Genomic DNA, 13,849 nt, shown 5'->3' on the forward strand with positions numbered 1-13,849 from the left:
CTTCATTATTATTAGGTGAGTCAATGGGACTTGTATTAGAGGTAGACATCTATCACATAATATCAAACACGTTAAGAGATTAATATATCACATAATATTCACATGTTAAAAATATATAGTTTCCAACAAAATTTGTTAAGCAATCATTTTTCAAGTAAACACGGTCGAAGTCCAGACTCACTAATGCATCCTAACAAACTCGATAAGACACACTAATGCAAAATTCTGGTTCTCTAAGACCAACGCTCGGATACCAACTGAAATGTCCCGTTCTTATTGATTAAAAACGTCCCATATTAATTGATTTCGTTGCGAGGTTTTGACCTCTATATGAGACGTTTTTTTCAAAGACTGCATTCATTTTTAAAACAAACCATAACCTTTATTTCATAAATAAAGGTTTAAAAAGCTTTACGTAGATTATCAAATAATGATAATCTAAAATATCCTGTTTACACACGACCATTACATAATGGTTTACAATACAAATATGTTACATCGAAATCAGTTTCTTGAATGCAGTTTTTACACAATATCATACAAACATGGACTCCAAATCTTGTCCTTATTTTAGTATGCAACAACGGAAGCTCTTAATATTCACCTGCGAATAAACATGCTTTAAACGTCAACAAAAATGTTGGTGAGTTATAGGTTTAACCTATATATATCAAATCGTAACAATAGACCACAAGATTTCATATTTCAATACACATCCCATATATAGAGATAAAAATCATTCATATGGTGAACACCTGGTAACCGACATTAACAAGATGCATATATAAGAATATCCCCATCATTCCGGGACACCCTTCGGATATGATATAAATTTCGAAGTACTAAAGCATCCTGTACTTTGGATGGGGTTTGTTAGACCCAATAGATCTATCTTTAGGATTCGCGTCAATTAGGGTGTCTGTTCCCTAATTCTTAGATTACCAGACTTAATAAAAAGGGGCATATTCGATTTCGATAATTCAACCATAGAATGTAGTTTCACGTACTTGTGTCTATTTTGTAAACCATTTATAAAACCTGCATGTATTCTCATCCAAAAAATATTAGATTTTAAAAGTGGGACTATAACTCACTTTCACAGATTTTTACTTCGTCGGGAAGTAAGACTTGGCCACTGGTTGATTCACGAACCTATAACAATATATACATATATATCAAAGTATGTTCAAAATATATTTACAACACTTTTAATATATTTTGATGTTTTAAGTTTATTAAGTCAGTTGTCCTCGTTAGTAACCTACAACTAGTTGTCCACAGTTAGATGTACAGAAATAAATCGATAAATATTATCTTGAATCAATCCACGACCCAGTGTATATGTATCTCAGTATTGATCACAACTCAAACTATATATATATTTTGGAATCAACCTCAACCCTGTATAGCTAACTCCAACATTCACATATAGAGTGTCTATGGTTGTTCCGCAATATATATATAGATGGGTCGACATGATAGGTCGAAACATTGTATACGTGTCTATGGTATCTCAAGATTACATAATATACAATATAAGTTGATTAGGTTATGGTTGGAATAGATTTATTACTAACTTTCACGTAGGTAAAATGAGAAAAATTATCCAATCTTGTTTTACCCATAACTTCTTCATTTTAAATCCGTTTTGAGTGAATCAAATTGCTATGGTTTTATATTGAACTCTATTTTATGAATCTAAACAGAAAAAGTATAGGTTTATAGTCGGAAAAATAAGTTACAAGTCGTTTTTGTAAAGGTAGTCATTTCAGTCGAAAGAACGACGTTTAGATGACCATTTTAGAAAACATACTTCCACTTTGAGTTTAACCATAATTTTTAGATATAGTTTCATGTTCATAATAAAAATCATTTTCCCAGAATAACAACTTTTAAATCAAAGTTTATCATAGTTTTTAATTAACTAACCCAAAACAGCCCGCGGTGTTACTACGACGGCGTAAATCCGGTTTTACGGTGTTTTTCGTGTTTCCAGGTTTTAAATCATTAAGTTAGCATATCATATAGATATAGAACATGTGTTTAGTTGATTTTAAAAGTCAAGTTAGAAGGATTAACTTTTATTTGCGAGTTTTCGTTATATATGATTCATATGTACCTGGTAAGACGTTATAACGATAATCGTTATATATATCGTTTTCGAGTTTCTTAATTTAATAGTCTCATTTTTATGTATATAACTCATTGTTAAAATACTTAATGAGATACATACTTATAATAAAATCATGTTAACTATATATATAACCATATATATGTCATCGTATAGTTTTTACAAGTTTTAACGTTCGTGAATCACCGGTCAACTTGGGTGGTCATTTGTCTATATGAAACCTATTCCAATTAATCAAGTCTTAATAAGTTTGATTGCTTAACATGTTGGAAACACTTAATCATGTAAATATCAATTTCATTTAATATATATAAACATGGAAAAGTTCTAGTCACTACATGTGGGACCTAGGTTGCCTTTTTAATCATGAAAGTCCACTGTGGTAGACTACTTCATATATGGGATCGACTATGTCATTTTTATTAAGTGGTCGACCCACATCAGGGTCGACCACGGTGTATTTAAGCAGTGGTCGACCACATTTTACTCTGTGGTCGACTACTTCATATATGGTGGTCGACTATGTCATTTTTTTAAATGGTCGACCCACATCAGGGTCAACCACAGTGTATTTAAGAAGTGGTCGACCACATTTTACACCAGTGGTTGACCAGTCATTTGGTGACTGTCAAAAGATTACAGTGGAGCATGTTCAACCTGCTGACCTAATATGCCAACACAAACATTAGAGCTACCTTTTACAGTGGAGCCTGTTCAAAATACAATACCAACACAAACATTAGAGCTACCTTTTATGTACTTCGATTCGAGATCTAAAGAATGTCTTCCCCATCCTATGTCTGTATTCTAATGCAACCTTCGCAATATCTTTCTCGAATGGGTAGGTTAGCTCCATGTTTATGCAAACCCATACACCACAGTCACCATAATATCCTGACTGCTGAGGTGAGTCGATATACGTAAATGTAGATGGCATCGAGACGTGTGGTGGAGGAGTGTAGTTAATTGCCCTCAAAAACTCTGGCAGACACTTACCCAACTCGGAAACATAATAAGCGCGGTGGTCAATTGAGTTGTGCTTGACAAAACTATCGTAAATGACGACGGTGAAGTCCTTAAGATCAAGCACAATAAGCACCCAGTGATCCGCATCTTCCAAACATGTTGGGAACATGACCTACAATTAACGTTAGAAAGTTATACAGATAACTCCCACCTGAATGTATATGTCAATGTATATTTAAACTGTATATGTATATGTATTTGATATTGTAACCTTCTGACACTTCGACCAATGTGAGAAAGGGAGTCTCGATCCGTCTGCATAACAAGTAATATTGGGTTTGGTGTAATTCGGGTCAAGTGTTACACCCGTTTTAAAAATCCCCATCCACTTAATCATGTCGACCGACATGATCGTACATATTTGGCGGTCCTTTAGTGGCTGAAAATCCATTTGATCTCAACGGTAGCTCCACCACAACAACATAGATCCCCAACCATTAATATTCTGAAATTAACAATCACTTAGTCAATCTCAAGTTAGCGGAGTTAAATGTCGACCACTTTAATAATAAGTTTATAAAACACTTACAAAGTTATCTAAGTAACTGCCTTCAAATTTGTTGTAGATCCGCTCCCAAAACTCGTCAGTGATGAATATAAATCCGTCGGATAGGCCCCGAACAAATACCGATAAGCACTCATAATGTGGAGTCATCATCTCTTCCGGTGTCTTAGGGCCGTCCAGATTCCTTTCATCATGATATAATGTGGAAGGGCCAGGATAGATAAGTCTAGACTTATGAATCAAATCGTCAATGATTTCTAGAATAACATTATCAGGCACTACCGGAGCACTCAGTCTCCCCGTCTTCTGTTGTTTTATCGGGATTTCTTTCTCTGGCATGTCAGGCTTTCTTTTAGCACCCTTTTTGATCATTTGTGACGGTGTAACGAAGGGAGACATCCTTGCCCGTGCAACCCGACGGTCCCTTTTGCTTCTCCTCACATAAACCGGTGAAGCAACCTTCACATTATCAAACATATCTTTCTTGGTTGTCTGAACTTCAACATCTGACACATATCCACCAATGAAACCACCATCATCCTGTCACAGAAACACGCAGCAGTAAGTCATCAGAAAGTCATATATATAGTCGACCTTGACAAGGGTCGAATATAGTATAAATGTAATATAGTCGACCTAATTAATGGTCGACTACAATGTAAACGTGGTGATAGTCGATCCAATGAAGGGTCGACTACTCATCTGCACACTGGACAGTTTATATAACTTACCAACTTGCATAAATGAATTATATAATAAGAAATTACCTGCTCTTGTTGACGGATATGTTGTTGTAGGTTTTGTATCATAGAATGGAGTTTTAAAATCATTGTCTTGTGGTAGTCTCTAGAAACATATAAACTCTGCACTATCTTTAGTGTCTCACGTGTAACACGGATCCAGCCTCAACCCGATCACTCATCTCCTTAATCTCCTTGGCATGTTTGTTTTCCTGGTCATCTAATCTCTTTGTCAAATTCTTAATCATATCCGTCAACTCCTTCTTCGTCTCATCATCAAATTTCTTCGGATCATCAACTTTCTTCACCGGTACTTTAGCATCGGGGTTCTTGAAATAGTTTACACTAGCAACCCACCACTCACACTTAACCTTTGTCTTGGTGGGCCTCAAACGATTGAGAGGTCGTTCTTCGTCTGGGATATCATCCTGTCATACACATATTCATACACATATTCATACACATATACATATACATATACATATACATATACATATACATATACATATACATATACATATACATATACATATACATATACATATACATATACATATACATATACATATACATATACAGTTACAGTTACATATACATATACAGATACATATACAGTTACATATACAAATACAGATACATATACATATACATATACAATTACATATACACATACATATACAGTTACATATACATATAGATATACACATACATATAAACATAACACATACATAAATATTTTGGTATAATTATACTCACCGGGAGTTGCATCAACTCAACGTACTCATTCCAGCCCATGACTTTCTTCTTCCGTTTCCAGTGGATTCCACGAGGTATGCCTTCACTTTCCGGCTTGAAAGCATATGCTTCTATTCGGTGTTTGTATGCCTCCCAAATCCACATCTACAAACAAAAACCAAATTTGGTTAAATATGAAACATGTTAATTGCTTAAAATTCATAAGTACGGATTACTACCTTAAACGCCCAAGTGAAGCCGCTCAAATGGTATGTCATTACCCCCTTTCGGGTTTTATCTGCTACCCTCTCTTTATAAGGTACTAACACGTGATGCAAACTATTGTAAAGTTTGGTCCATAAGAAAGAACCCCACGGATACTTGTTCATCAACTCAAAGTCCTCTAATAAAAGAAGCATGTCATCGTTTACGCTATCCCGCAACTGCTTCCCAAGGAAGCATAAGTTAATTATCAACGCAATGGCGACTATGACCTTATCCTTGTCAGTTCCTTTCAACTCATCTTTAAAAAAGGCGTCGTGAAACTCCGAAAGATGACGTTGACCACTATGTCGTTTAATAAAAACACGAGATGAAATCGAGTGGTCAAAATCTGACCTCTCTTGACCTATCCAATCTATAAAAGATGTAACTGGACCAAACCGCATCTCGGTAACCAAGCAAAACTCACGTCTACCACACCTAATGATATGGTCTCGGGTAACTCGAAACCATAGCTCTTCTGGCTCCTCACATATTTCGCGTCCATTGATTACAAACTTTTTCGGACGGTCAGTCTGATTCATTAATAAGCAATGTATGTATCCCGGATCATTGTCATCACACTTTATATCTAACCAATGATCGAAACACGTCTCTCTGAAAATCTTTGTCTGAGCCGGAGTGAGTTTGTTCTTAATCTCCCTTATAAGAGACATCTTGCTTCGAATGGTGACCTTGGCCTCGAACCAAACCTGTAATCAGACAATGATAATGTCATTATACATAAATGTTAATATACATACACATACATACAGGTACATACAATTGAAAAGCAAATACACTATAGTCGACCTTCTTTTTTGTCGACTAAAGTTTTATTCAACTATAGGCGACCCAAAATGGGGTCGACTATAGTGTATGTTTTTGGAAGTCGACCCTTTGAACGGTCGAGTATGCAAGTGATCTTCTGACCTAAGGCATCCCCATAACCATATACAGATATATACACTTTAGCAAAAACAATGGGAGAATTGTATATCTATAGTTACATATACATATACATATACATATACATATACATATACGTATACATATACATATACATATACATTTACATATACATATACAATTACAGATACTTATCATATACTGACATGTACACACATACAAATACATCCATACACACATATATATAAATACAGGGACCCATACATAGATATACATATATACACATATATACACATACAGATAAACTAACATATACATACAACAACGAAATAGGTTTTACCTCAATATCTGTCATCTTTGAAGGGAACTCTTGATTGAATCTAGGGACGAAATAGATACACTGACGATGGAATTAGGGTTTATCTACAAACTATTGAAGTGATCTCTTGATTGAATCTGCAATGAATGAGGGTTGATGAATCAGGTTTGAATCTGCAATGTTAGAGTTGAAATTTGAATTTTGTTATCCCAACTCGCTATTTCAGTGTCGTTTTGTATACTCAACCATCATTAAGGTCGCCCGTGTTTTTTGGGGTCGAATATAGTGGTCGACCGATAGCCAACAGAATTCGACCTTGCCAGTTATAAACGGTGGTCGACCACATTTAAATTTGATGTGGTCGACCGGGTATAGGGGTAGTCGACCCAAAGGGTGGTCGACTTAATGGTGTAAATAGACAATTTTTTTTCTAAAAGTGTATTTTGAAATAAAACTTTTTTAAAAAGTGTATTTTGGGGAATTTTCCTTAACATAAAACTCAATATAGTACATTCAAATCAACCAGGTTTCTAAAATAAAACAAAGACCCAAAACGCCTAGCAATTGCATTCAGAGAATCAAAAAGTAAAAGTGCCCCATTCCTAATACAACTTATCAAATCAAACTAACAATATTTTTTCCCAACATTCATAATCCGACTCTCGCAACTCGCAACCTTTAATACCAACCAAAGTCTCCTAAAGTAAGCACTTGTTGAAGACAGTTGTTCTTTTACATTGTGACTATCGACATCATTTAGATCGAGATCATCATGGACTTCTTGTAGATTAGATAGGGTAGATGTCGGTCCCACACCATCAAGCCCAGTAACAGTTGCTCCATCGAATAGTTGAGCATAAGATCATGATACATCAATCGTTTTCTTTTGTAACATCAACCCCAATAATTATGCACATTGATGAACGTCTTTGTTACTGGATCATAAACATTTCTGATTTTTGTAACTTTGTCTACACTTAAAATTTTCTTTAAGATAGTCAAAACAATTCTTCATTTTTCGTTAATCCGCAATAAAAGCATGTTCTTCTTTAAGCTTTTCTCCAATTTTTTTTAGGGGAAATTGTTTGAAAATGCAATGAATTTTCACCAAATTCTTATTGTATGCATTCAACTTTTAGATTTTCTATTGTATGAATTCAACTATTTAAATTGTTCTACTGTATGTAGTTAACCTGTTATAATAGGTAAACTTCAGGTCACCTGCTAGACAAACTTACATCATTGGTCCCTCATATTTCTCATACATTGCAGGCTAGTCACTTATGTTAATTTTTGATGCCATTGATCCCTCAAAAACAATTAGAGCAAGGGGAGTGGAGGCTCGTCCCACCTCCGTCCCACGCCCAGTCACCAAATTTTCCACTCCCCACATCCGTTTACCCCATGTCAGTCACCTCCATTTACCTCATGTCAGTCTCTCCCGCGACGTGTTTTGAGGCATATTCATATATAAAAATAATATTATTTTAATAAGTGACATACCCCAACTGACATAGGTCACCACTCCCCACTTTTTCTGACTCAGCAAGTCAGGCCTGACATACCAAGTGACTTCGGTCGCGGTGCTCTTATAACAAAACACAAACTTTAATTTACGTCTTCTTTCATGTGATTTCTTCTACCAGTTTATAAACAATGGAAAACATGGATCTATTTCCATTCAACATACATCAAAACTATACTACTTAATTTGTTTGACATCTTTAAAATTCATTATTAGCATAATAAACAGTACTCAAATACTCGATGCATAAATATTCAAACTTTTTTTAATCAGACATCAAACTTACAAATCTGAAACAATACTCATAGACCGTCACCAACAGAAGGGTTCTTTGGACGGAGGCGACGGTGGTTTGCGGCTTATGAAGAAAATACCGATATTTTTATGGCTGAATCGGAAGCAGCGGTGAAGGGAAACGTATCATCATAAGTTCGTCACCAACAGATCTGGTGCTCCAATACCGATCTCCAACAGGTTTGGTGCTCTAATACCGATCTCCAACAGATATGGTGTTCGTCAAAATCAACCACCGGTTGGAATTTTAGGTTCGACGTCGCCGTTTTATCCACCATTGTCAAATGTAGCTCTATTGTTGTCCATAGTTTCAAATCCGATTTAGTGGTTCGATTTTGTAACCTAAGTTGTTCGGTTTTGCAACTTTTATCAAAGGCGATTACAGGGCGGAAGCAGGTGGAAAAGATTGCCGTCCGGGGGCGGAACTAGCATTTTTTTTACCTGGGCCAAAAAAAAATTTAAAACCGTAGTAATTTTTTTAGGCAAAATATGGAGGTTTTGGGGGGAAAAAATTGAGATTTTTAGGCAAATTATGGAGGTTTTTGAGCAAAATTTGAAGATTTTGGAGCAAAAGTTGTAGAATTTTGGCCAATATTTAAAGATTTTTGGGCAAAATATGTAGGTTTTGGGACACACAAAAAAATTTACCGGGGTCAAAGTTGAAAAAATAAAAAATTTTACACTTTAAATTGCAAATCCTTCGCCCGTGTCGTCCATCATTTTGTAGTTCGTATTTATTCATTTATTTATTGTTGTATACGAAATCTCAAAGTGATGAAGCACAATGGTACTAGCATCACTTTGCTATTTGTTTTTTACAATGTTTTTGTCATCTGCGAACCATGTCGGTAAAAAAAAATGTGACCTGAAGGTCTGTAGACTGAAAATAAAAGACTGTTTGTTTTTTTGTCTGTAAATTATTAATGTAATTTTGATGTTTAATCGAATACTTAACTATTAAGTAAAATCAATTTATATTTATATTTAATATAACATTTAAGTTACTCCGTAACTGTTATTATCACAATTATTTAGGCGATCCATCATATGTATATATGTACATGTATGTATCTTATCTTATACTTGTAAGAAAAGGAGGTTTTCACCGACCACTGCTGGCCTTGCTCCACGTGTCACCCTTTTGTTGGTCACTGCCATTATTTAAACACATCCGCTTTCAGTCCATGGTAAGTGGTAACAACCAACCATTGCTTATTCATATGTAGGCCCAACCCATTACAAAAACATTACAAAGGCCCAACATAAATGCTTTAGTCTAGGAAGTTTTCTTTTAACCTAATTCGTATCCTTGCAATCCATATATTTGATGGGATACGTGTCAACAGCCCTAACTTGCATGACACACGCGTACGCAGATACTTGTTCCGCAGTCGACGTCTACCCCTTGGCTTGACAGCTTTCTTGAAACATGCCACGCCCTATTCAAATATTGATGATTCATCTCTTCTTTATCTCATTCCTATCTCACTCACCCTCCCTATCCACCTTTCATATCTAATTTTGATGCAATTGTATACAAAATACTGTCGACTCGTATTCTTTGTTTCTCACAATACTTTCTGACGGTCGCCTTCTTCGTCAATAAAGGAAACCACAGGTTACCTATTTATTTATTTCAATTCTTATTACTTTTTACCTTTTTAAAGGCGTCATCAGTTGATTTACATTGAATTTTGTGTTTTAATTAGATTTTGTTGTTGTTAATGATCCTTTCAGGTACATCTCACCACTACTCTTTAAATTGTTTTATGTTTGTATGTGCGCTTTTAGACCACTCCCAACGGCCCCGTCCTCCTCGAGCTTCCTCACCTCCTCCCTCGAGGGCGCCGTTGGCATTCACTCCGCCCTCGAGCTTCCTCAAACTTCCTCAAGAGGTCCGCCCTGCCTCATTTCTTCCCCAGAAATTTTGAGGAAGGTTGTTCTCTCTCTCTCCCCTTTATTCACTTGTACCATACCATTAACAACTTATACATTAATTAATTAATTAATGTAGTGGGTATGTGACGGGGGAGGAAATATGTAGTGGGTATGTGATGGGGAGGAAGTGAAAAACAAATGGAGAGAGAAAGCTGATGTGGCGCTGATGTGACGGTGTGTCTTGGGAGGAAGTGCGTCATGGTTGGGAGTGGTCTTATATGACTGGTGAAAGATTTCAATGTCGTCTCTGGTGTCTTGGTAGCATAATATCGTAGGATCAAGTGACTTTTAATTCAAAAGTGAAGTTTTTACAAAAGGTGACTCTTTATTATATTTGTGGTATGCAAATACGGCGTAAAAGAACATAATGGAAACAAAAAAACTACTGCACATTTTTATTGATATCAGATAGCTATATAAATAGCTTTAAACTACCACAACGTGTGTGGTTGAAAATAGCAGATCACACCCATATCCTCACCTAAATAATAGCACTAGACTTCTACCACTCTCCAACTAGCACACCAAACTCGGTCAAACAACTTACCGATTCAAAACTAATTAAAAAACATGAATTAAAGCTAAACTAATTAATTATATAAAACCTACGACTAACTATTTAGCATAACTAAAATTTTTTTTTTTTTTTGAAAAGCAATATAATTTTATTGATAAGGAAATGATACAACGAGGATTACAACTAAAATAGCTAGATATTATTCAAACATTTTAGCCAATATAATTACAACGAGGATATTATTCAAACATTTTAGCCAAACACTTTAAATAATCGATTAGTCCCAACAAATATGAGCTAAACTTCCTTTATTGATTTGTGTTTTGAACATTATTAGTGAGATCTAATTCTGAGAGAAAAGCGTCGGTAAAGCTTAAATTTGTTCCCTTTTATGCTTCATTTTCGAATTTTGTTAACGTCTTGATAATAGGATTTTTGTGTACATTTTAGTTTACCATCTCAAAAAGAATCACAAGGTTGAGAAAAGAAGACGGCGCAGCAGTGCAAGACAAAATGTTTTTGTTCATACTACCATTGCTTGTAGAAACACATCTTCTCAATTCACTTTTAACCTCACTTGGATGGACTGGAATCATAACCTATCTGACACTAACGGTTGTTCCTATTTTACCTTACTTTTGATATATTCAACTTTATTTCATTTAAAGATTACCATATATTATATAGGCAGACTCATTCACAACTTGTGAAACGTGGTTTAACTCTGTCTGCAAAATTGATAAATATGATTTAGATGATGACAATCTCGGTGTTCATGAGGGTAAATGGATATGTTCCACTTTCCTTATATTTATTGTTTTCCTTTGGGCAAAAGATGTGTTGCATATTTTGTTTAAGATAAAATTATGTGATTTATTTTAAGTATTTTTTTTTTTTTATTGATAACTAGAAGCCAGATCTTTTGTCAACCTAAAACACTAATAAAAAAAGCTCCCCATTTTTGGGAGTATTTCATTAATATTCATGAAATGGACAGGGGAGAAAGCTTTGGTGAGGAAACAAGACACCACATGTTTGATTCGTGAGAACCCAGCAAAAAAGAGAAGTCCCTCCAGCTAAATATCTTCCTATCCATAAGAAGCTAGGTAGCTGGTAACTTTTGCGGAAGTAATATACAGTTATTCTTCCAACTCAAACTTGGCAGCATCACGAGTGAACGCTTCTCATGAAAGCAGGAGTGTATATAGTGTTGAATTAATTTTCATGGAGCTATTGTTGTTTTGCTATTTCATTTTACTAGGGTGCAGTGGAAAGAACTAAATATAACGTTCCTTTTAAGTCTTGCCCTTGTAGACATTTATTCGCAAAGAATATATATATTATTTACATTCTAATGATGTTGTGGCCGGGTGATATTAGAGGTTAGTGTAATGCAGGACCTGATTAATGTGTGTGAGTTATGGATGTTCTATTTTCCTATATATATTTCTGGTGTTATAGTTGTTACAAGCAGCAGCTAGAATGGTAACAGCTGTGATACATGCATTTATAATAGCGTTTCATGAGCCGTGCATATGCACGGCCAAGTCAAATCATTTATTGTTGTTGCATCAACTACTGATGACCTGCTGTATGTATATTTATACCAAGGTAGGGGTGACCTCTGATCAACTATATAAGCCGCTTCGTACAAATACTCTCTTAATCCACCTTCTGCCATTTACACACTGCGTGTTTTGATCATGCGAGGGCATGTTCTTGTGAAGATCTTCTTTGTGAAGGCAGCCTCGAGGGCATCTTCTTGTGAAGATCTTCTTTGTGAAGGCAGCCTCATCGTAGCTGTCTTTGCCAATGAAATTTTAGGCTAACTGATCTCTGTGTAGTTTTGCTATTGGTGTAGTCTTTTTATTTTTCTAGAAGTGACTTATGAATCACAAGACTATTGTAAAATATGTTAAGTAGACAAAATTGCACACAATTCATGAAGTTAGTTTGACATCCACATTAGTTAGCTATATTAGTTTAGCTTTTATTTCATGGGCCGTGTATTATATACGACTAACTACACACTAGTATTATTTACATAATAAAGAAAAAAATCCTAGCTATTTGACAAGGTTATTAGTGAGAGGTTATTAGTGAGAAACGTATTTTACATATGACCAACTTGTATGTCTACTCTATCTTTTTCATAAGTTCATTCTCTGCATCTAAAATCACCCACTTCATTACATATCAATATTTCTTCATGCATTTGGTATCTAAAATCAAAATCACGAATCCTTTAAATTCTACTGATAACACTTTATTTTACAGTCGTTTCATCCATCTATTTTACTCAAAATAAATCAAAAAGGAACAACAACAAATTTCATCAATTATTGCGGCCGGAGGTGATGCCGTCGGAGGTGGGTGGTTGCCTGGTTGGTGGGAACGATGGTGAGAAAAGACAATAAGGTTGGAAGAGAGAAGAGAGATGGTTTCAAAAGAATATTGAACAGATGAAAATGTCTTCAGAAGTTAGAAGCTGTGTTTTAAAGCTTCAAATTTGAAGATATTTGAAGATCTTATTTTGTCTTATGTCTCCAGGAAAACAAACCGTCTTTAATAGAAACATCTGCTCGCCCGCAGACATAAGACATAATAAGGTCTTCAACATGAAAAACAAATGACACCTTAATAGTTATTTAATTATTTATTTGGGAATGAATTGATTTGTAGGTTTATAACTAATATTTGATTTTAATTTGTAGGTGTTAATATTTAATCTAGTTTTAATTTTGTTGATGAATATAAATTTGGGAATGATGCAGTTCATAAGATAAATGTATATTGAAATTTGAAGAGATCTGAAAAATGTGTTTTTTAAATAATTGATGAATCAGGTATTTTTGGTATTTTCGGAGATGAAGACGAGATGATTGAAGATGACAAAGCTAATGGTAGGATTAGATAAGACTTAATGGAAATTTTTAACGGATGTTAAGT

General features: G+C 35.0%; 1 long non-coding RNA gene across 2 annotated transcripts; it reads left to right on the forward strand.

Moving 5' to 3' along the window:
* Positions 1-9,698: 9,698 nt before the first annotated feature.
* LOC139891212 (uncharacterized) lies at positions 9,699-12,364 on the forward strand. 2 transcript variants are annotated; one of them, XR_011773571.1, is made up of 4 exons: positions 9,699-10,063; positions 10,183-10,700; positions 11,351-11,515; positions 11,898-12,364. It is a non-coding gene; the product is annotated as an uncharacterized lncRNA (long non-coding RNA). The 2 variants fall into 2 exon arrangements; XR_011773570.1 differs by lacking the exons at positions 9,699-10,063; positions 10,183-10,700 and adding an exon at positions 11,138-11,266.
* The last annotated feature ends 1,485 nt before the right edge of the window (positions 12,365-13,849 follow it).

This window comes from Rutidosis leptorrhynchoides, chromosome 2 (assembly GCF_046630445.1).
Source record: "Rutidosis leptorrhynchoides isolate AG116_Rl617_1_P2 chromosome 2, CSIRO_AGI_Rlap_v1, whole genome shotgun sequence".
NCBI lineage: Eukaryota > Viridiplantae > Streptophyta > Magnoliopsida > Asterales > Asteraceae > Rutidosis > Rutidosis leptorrhynchoides.